Source organism: Grammomys surdaster, unplaced genomic scaffold, assembly GCF_004785775.1.
Source record: "Grammomys surdaster isolate TR1022 unplaced genomic scaffold, NIH_TR_1.0 348, whole genome shotgun sequence".
In the NCBI taxonomy this organism is placed as follows: domain Eukaryota; kingdom Metazoa; phylum Chordata; class Mammalia; order Rodentia; family Muridae; genus Grammomys; species Grammomys surdaster.
In genome coordinates this window covers 3,906,464-3,913,560 of record NW_021604767.1, presented here as the reverse complement: position 1 = coordinate 3,913,560, position 7,097 = coordinate 3,906,464, and the positions used below count along the sequence as shown (strand labels likewise).

Genomic DNA, 7,097 nt, shown 5'->3' with positions numbered 1-7,097 from the left:
TCATATGCAGTATGTAGTAAATCTAACATACACTGTGTTAGTCTATACATTGGAAAAGTACTTGAGGAGAAAATTTTGTGATATGACTGTAAGATGCACATCACAGGATATTCATGTAGTAATTTGGTTACAAAGTTTGCAATCAACAAACTCATGTACTTACTATACCAAACCCGTTTACAAGAAGACTGATAGTAAGATACCATATCATATACTAAAATAGGCTACAAGAGGAAATATGTAAACAAGTGCGTGTTCACTAAAAGAGAACTATACAGTCTTAAAACTGAATTAACTTTCTCTAATCTCAATTCATAAAAAAATAATGAGCTGTATTTCAGTCAGGGTACATCAAGTATAAATCAATTTATTATAAATCACATTCTGTTTTTTCTTTTAAGAGAAAAAATAATATTTCAAGTCAGAACAGAAGTAATCTTTAGGGAGAAAGCCATTCCCTAGGCATATGTGTCTACATTGTATTTTGTCTCTCCTTTTCTACTGATCTATAAATAATGAGCATTTTTAACTTGCATACTTGGTGTTTTGTGGCCTGCGTCACCTTCTCGCCAGCAAGAACGGACTCGGACACCAGGATCCTTCTGCAGCAAGCTTTATTCCAATGAAAATGAGGAAAGACCCCAAGGGGAAGAGGAGCTCTCCTTATATACCCATCGGGTCGGCGTGTCCCTACTCTATTGGCTGATGCGTCTCGGCAGATATGACACGTCGGGCTGCGTCAGTTTTTGACAGTTACCGGCTGCTCAGGCATTCGCCTTACTGGTGTTTAACGGCGATTTCAGGAGGGAGACTACGCATGCGCAGCAGCGCACCACATCTCCCCCTGTTTTAAATATTAATTGGAGCAGAAGGTCTCACTTCACTGGGTGCAATGGGCAAAGGCCCTCCAGGTGCAGAAGCTGAGACCCTGCATGGGTGATTCTTGGGGAGGTTCTGTAGCCCCTTTCGTTTGAGGCCTCATGATGGTACTGAGCCTGCAAAGGAGAGCAATGCTCAAATCCTTACCCGTCACTGGGTCGATCTCCCCACCCGAGATCGCCCTGTCTTAGGTGGACCGAGTCTTACTTGACACTCCGTCATTGACATACCAGCCCTTATCATGGAACAGAGACCTCGTGGGCAAGAATAGTATAGGGGCTATCGATGTTAGTCCCTGAGCATGGACATCCAGATGCCGATAGAGTCACCATTTTCTAAGGCTGCAAAGGCCTGAGCCACCACCACCCTCTCCCTCTGTGGTTGAGCTCGCATCCTACACAGCAGAAAAAGGGTACCCGCCAGACCCAGGCACAAAATAGCTCCAAAAAGTCCCACTCCCACCCACTCTTTAAAGAAAGAGAAAGCTGAAGAGATCCAGGAGGAGAGTCCCTCAGTCAGGGACAGATCCACGCACATCGAGTTGATGGCCACCACAGCCGCTCTCAATTTTTTGAGTGTCTCATCGAAGTTTTCCGACCAATTTCCTGCAAGATACTTGGAAATTTCCTTAGAAACATTAGCAGCATGACTTACATTTTGATATGAAATAGAAGTAACACACAAGCCAGAATATTTCCATTGGCAACCTAATTGGGCCATCTCTATGTCAAAATCCCTCCTAGGCCCAAATAACGTCATAGCTGAAGGAGCTTCCACAGGCCAAGGAACATAACGAGGCATTCGGGCCACCATAGCAAAGGAAAATATAGAAACATTCCAACATACAGCATAAAAGCAAGTACTATTATCACAACTCAAAAAACTACCATTATAACTACCATTATATACAAAAAACACAAAGCGGAGCCACATGCATACCAGCATGGGTAAAAAGGAAACATCTTGTCCTGGGCTTAATAACTTTAGGTTGCAATATATGGAGAAAAGGTAAAAGCATTCTTCACAAACCAAGTGACTCACTCATCTTGTCTATAGGATCTCAAGATCTACGTGCCGAACTTCAGGATTTTGTTTCTTTAACTCTTTCTCAAGCCTGTCTACTTCATCTCCTGAGTATCAATAATGTTTTCTCCATGTTTAAGCATAAAGGCTTCTAATTGTTCAGGAGTTTTCACTTCTTGAATTTCCTACATCATTTGGTCAAAATCTTGCTTTTCCAAATATGATCTTGTAACAACTCGTTCATCTAAATCAACTTCTGCCTTAAATCTGACTTTGCCTAATCTCAGGTCTGTGGCTTTGACATTATGGATTGCCCTTACTGATGGGTCGCTCTCCAGGAGTGTACTTGGATCACGACTCTCTATGACATACTTGTAAAATGATGTGCCCTTGGCCTGGGCGCTCCTGCGAAGTTCATTTATGGCAACAAGAAGTGTCGCTCCTTCAAACACCAAAGATCCTGCTAAAATACAATATGCCCATAGAAGGGATTCCATTGGTTGAGGGTGAAGCAATCCCATGACTCCATGATACCAAGAGAGTCCTGCGCCCATCATGAAAATACCAATACCACTAATCAATGAAGAAATATAGTGCTTATTTGAAAAGCCATAGGGGTGAGAAGAATCTGGTGTCTGAACAGACTTGCTGATGTCTAGTGCTATCAAATCCTGGTTACAAGTATCAGATAATGAGTGTATAGCTTCTGAGAACATACTTGCTGAACTCATATAAATCCAGGCAAGAAATTTAAAGAAGCAGTTTAAGCCATTAATGCAAATAGCAACCATCACCACTTTTCCTGGCTCCTTAAGAAACATTTGGAAACATTGAGCTCTAAGCTCCTTCCAAGCTTCTGGGCGCAACTTTGTAACGGCTGTTTCTTTTGTAACGGCTGTCAGGTTCTGTGCAAGCTATGGCCAGACCCTGATTGTATGCGGGTGCAATTTCATCGCAAAGACGAATGTATCTAAGTCTGCTTGTATGGTCTGAGAGCTGTGTAGGCAGTTCAACCTGATTAACATTGCCTTCACACTGACCTTCTCCTAGAAGCATGTTAATATCCCAATCTACATGCCTGCCTGAGCATTCATCATGGCACTATGATTTTTACTAGTGTTACTCCAATCTGAGCTCCAAATCAAGTAATCTCCTCCTGACAAAATAGGCAACTCTCCTCTATCCTCTTCTCAACCATAAACATGCATGAGTCAAAGAATCCCAAACTCACAGTTGAACTGCCAACTGTAGCCAATGGAATACTGGCAGTTTAACTATAATTTTGAGTTTCTTTTGATGAAGCAGCTTTTAATATCTCATTGAAGAGATACTGGTTTCTGGTTTCTGAATGACTATAACACTGAGTTAGTTTTACACCAACTTTCTGTTACCAAAGTTGTAAATTTCTAATCACACCCAATAATTTAGAACATTTTTATACTTTTAAAACCAATCAGAAACAACAATGAAGTGGCTATGCATCTTATATATTTAGACCAAACAAAATTTGTTGCCTTTTCTAGCTGTAATTTCAAGAGAAAAGCACCTTGTCACTGAGACTTTTCTAGGACAAAACAACTCTTAGCTTCTTTATAAAACCCAAAAATCTATTGGTTTCTTTTAAAAGCAGCTTATGCCAACAGTCAATTCCTGGAAAGGCTTTTTCAGCTCAGCTCAACTCTTAGCTACAGGTGTAGGGTAGCTTATCAGCCTCTGCTGTGTATATTAAGACTGTCTTTAAAACAAACTTAAACTAGCCCAAAGGTTGTATCAAGCAGTTTTAACGATCTTTTCTTTTGAACATGCAACAAACACAGAACATTTAGACAATGAAACAAAAAGCAAACACAAACACGTGGACATTGGCACACCAAGGACAGACAACAAAGAAGGACATAAATAAAGAGAAATTCAGGACGTCTCCCGAATTTCTTTCTTTTTCTAGATGAGCTCTGAAATAGCCTTTTCATTCTTTTTTGTTGACACAGCTCAGAGAGAGGACAACTGTTTTTCTAAAACCCTTTCTCTTTCTCTCATATTCAAGATGTAACTTTTCATCTCGTTCATTGGAGATGTAGCAGGCAGCTATTGTAACACCTCAGTACCCTGCTTTCTTAATTTTCCAATTCTTTCTAACCCTGCTCTTCCCACCTGAAGCAGCTCTTTCCTCTTCAGAGGAAGTTAGCTCCTCCGACTCAGAGCCACCAAGCCCCGAGGCCTCCAGCTCCTTTACTGGATAAAGAGATTTCTTTCTGAGGCTTCTTTTCCCTTCGTCTCTCCCAAGAGCGTCCTTTCCCTTACCTCTCACTTCCACGGACTGAACGTCTTTGGAAGGGTCTGTTTTCTTAGGCATGCCTTTTTTTCCTTTTTCTTTCTGAGCTCCCTTTTTTTTCTGAACTCCTAAGCGCTTATCCTGCTCTGTTTCTGACACGCTGGTCTGTAATTCGTCTAGCACTCCCTGGCCTGCCGCTATAGTCCAGCGGCTTTTCTCATCCTGCAAAACCAGAAGGAAGAGAACGAGGACTGCCTGGGGAGGGAGACGAAATAGATCAAGGCCAAACATGCCTCTCAGAGCTTACCTTTGTCTGCAGTTCTGAATCCACTCCGAGAGCAGAGGGTCTCCCTCGGTGCCTGGCGATGGTTCGGCCTGTTCCCGGGTTTCGGCACCAACTGTGACCCGCGTCACCTTCTCGCCAGCAAGAACGGACTCGGACACCAGGATCCTTCTGCAGCAAGCTTTATTCCAATGAAAATGAGGAAAGGAGAGGTGAGGTCCCGGGGAGCGAGTGCCAGGCGGTAGGCATCCGATGTGTGGCTTACAATAACCAGTCAAACAGATTGGCTGTTTCACGAACAGATGGCACGGTGGAAATTTATAACTTGTCAGCAAACTATTTTCAGGAGAAATTTTTCCCAGGTCATGAGTCTCGGGGTACTGAAGCCCTGTGTTGGGCAGAAGGGCAGCGGCTCTTTAGTGCTGGACTGAATGGAGAAATTCTTGAGTATGACCTACAGGCACTAAACATCAAGTACACTTTGGATGCCTTTGGAGGACCCATCTGGAGCATGACTGCCAGTCCCAATGGCTCTCAACTTTTGGTTGGTTGTGAAGATGGCTCTGTGAAACTGTTTGAAGTCACCCCAGACAAAATCCAATTTGCAAGAAATTTTGACCGACAAAAAAGTCGGATCCTGAGTCTCAGCTGGCATCCTGCTGGTACCCATGTTGCAGCTGGTTCCATAGACTACGTTAGCGTGTTTGATGTCAAATCAGGGAGCATAATTCGTAAAATGGTTTTAGATAGACAACACCTGGGAGTGACTAAGTCAAGGTGCATAGTGTGGGGTGTTGCCTTCCTGTCCGACGGCACCGTCATCAGTGTGGACTCTGTTGGAAAGGTGCAGTTATGGGACTCTGCTACTGGGACGCTTGTCAAGAGCCATGTCATCGCCAATGCTGACGTGCAGTCTATCGCTGTTGCTGACCAAGAAGACAGTTTTGTGGTGGGCACAGCTGAGGGCACGGTATTCCATTTCCAGCTGGTGGCCATGACTTCCAACAGCAGTGAGAAGCAGTGGGTCCGAACGAAGCCGTTCCAGCATCACACTCATGACGTGCGCACTGTGGCCCACAGCCCAACAGCTCTGATATCAGGAGGCACTGACACCCACCTAGTTATTCGGCCTCTCATGGAGAAAGTGGAGGTAAAGAATTACGATGCTGCTCTCCGAAAGATCACTTTCCCCCACCGGCGTCTCATTTCCTGTTCCAAAAGAAGGCAGCTTCTCCTTTTCCAGTTTGCTCATCACTTGGAGCTTTGGAGACTGGGATCCACAGCTGCAACAGGCAAGAACGGAGATACTCTTCCACTCTCCAAAAACGCAGACCATCTCCTGCACCTCAAGACAAAGGGCCCTGAGAACATTATCTGCAGCTGTGTTTCCCCGTGTGGAAGTTGGATAGCCTATTCTACAGCGTCTCGGTTTTTTCTCTATCGATTGAAATATGAACGTGATAACATAAGCCTCCAAAGAGTTTCCAAATTACCAGCATTCCTTCGCTCTGCCCTTCATATTTTGTTTTCTGAAGATTCAACAAAGCTCTTTGTGGCATCCAATCAAGGGTCTGTACATACCGTTCATCTGTCGGAGGGAAGTTTCAAGCACTTGCACACTTTCCAGCCACAATCAGGGACCGTGGAGGCCATGTGTCTTCTGGCAGTCAGTCCAGATGGGAATTGGCTAGCTGCGTCGGGCACCAGTGCCGGAGTCCACATATACGATCTGCATCATCTAAAGCTTCACTGCACGGTGCCTGCTTACAATTTCCCAGTGACTGCTCTGGCTATCGCCCCTAATACCAACAACCTGGTCATTGCTCATTCCGACCAGCAGGTGTTTGAGTTCAGCATCCCAGACAAGCAGTATACAGAGTGGAGCCGCTCTCTCCAGAAGCAAGGATTTCACCAGCTGTGGCTCCAAAGGGATACTCCCATCACACACATCAGCTTTCACCCCAAGAGACCCACGCACATCCTCCTCCACGATGCCTACATGTTCTGCATCATTGACAAGTCCCTGCCACTTCCAAATGACAAAACTGTGCTCTACAATCCACTTCCTCCGAAAAATGAATCCGATGTCTTCCTGAGGCGCACGACCCATGGGTTTAAAATGTCTAAGAAATATAAGCCCTTGCTCTTTATGGATCTTTTGGATGAAAGGACACTTGTGGCCGTAGAGCGACCCCTGGATGACATCATCGCTCAGCTCCCACCACCCATCAAGAAGAAGAAATTTGGAACTTAAAACAGGGCACTGTGTCCTTTCTTGAACTGTCTATCCTGTTTGTTTGTTTGTTTGTTTGTTTTTTCCCAAATCATGATAATAAAACAAAGTTATTCTTTAAAAAAAAAAAAAAAAAAAAGGAAAGACCCCAAGGGGAAGAGGAGCTCTCCTTATATACCCATAGGGTTGGCGTGTCCCTACTCTACTGGCTGATGCGTCTCGGCAGATATGACACGTCGGGCTGCGTCAGTTTTTGACAGTTACCGGCTGCTCAGGCATTCGCCTTACTGGTGTTTAACGGCGATTTCAGGAGGGAGACTACGCATGCGCAGCAGCGCACCACAGTGTTTCACAATAAACACTTACTAGAAGATGTTTTATGGTCAAATAAGTTTAAGAAATATGCT

The 7,097-nt window shown here is 44.3% G+C and overlaps 1 pseudogene across 1 annotated transcript; it reads left to right on the top strand.

Moving 5' to 3' along the window:
• Positions 1-4,706: 4,706 nt before the first annotated feature.
• LOC114630908 lies at positions 4,707-6,810 on the top strand (annotated as a pseudogene). The gene has a single exon (XR_003712879.1). The product of XR_003712879.1 is annotated as a U3 small nucleolar RNA-associated protein 4 homolog pseudogene (transcript).
• The last annotated feature ends 287 nt before the right edge of the window (positions 6,811-7,097 follow it).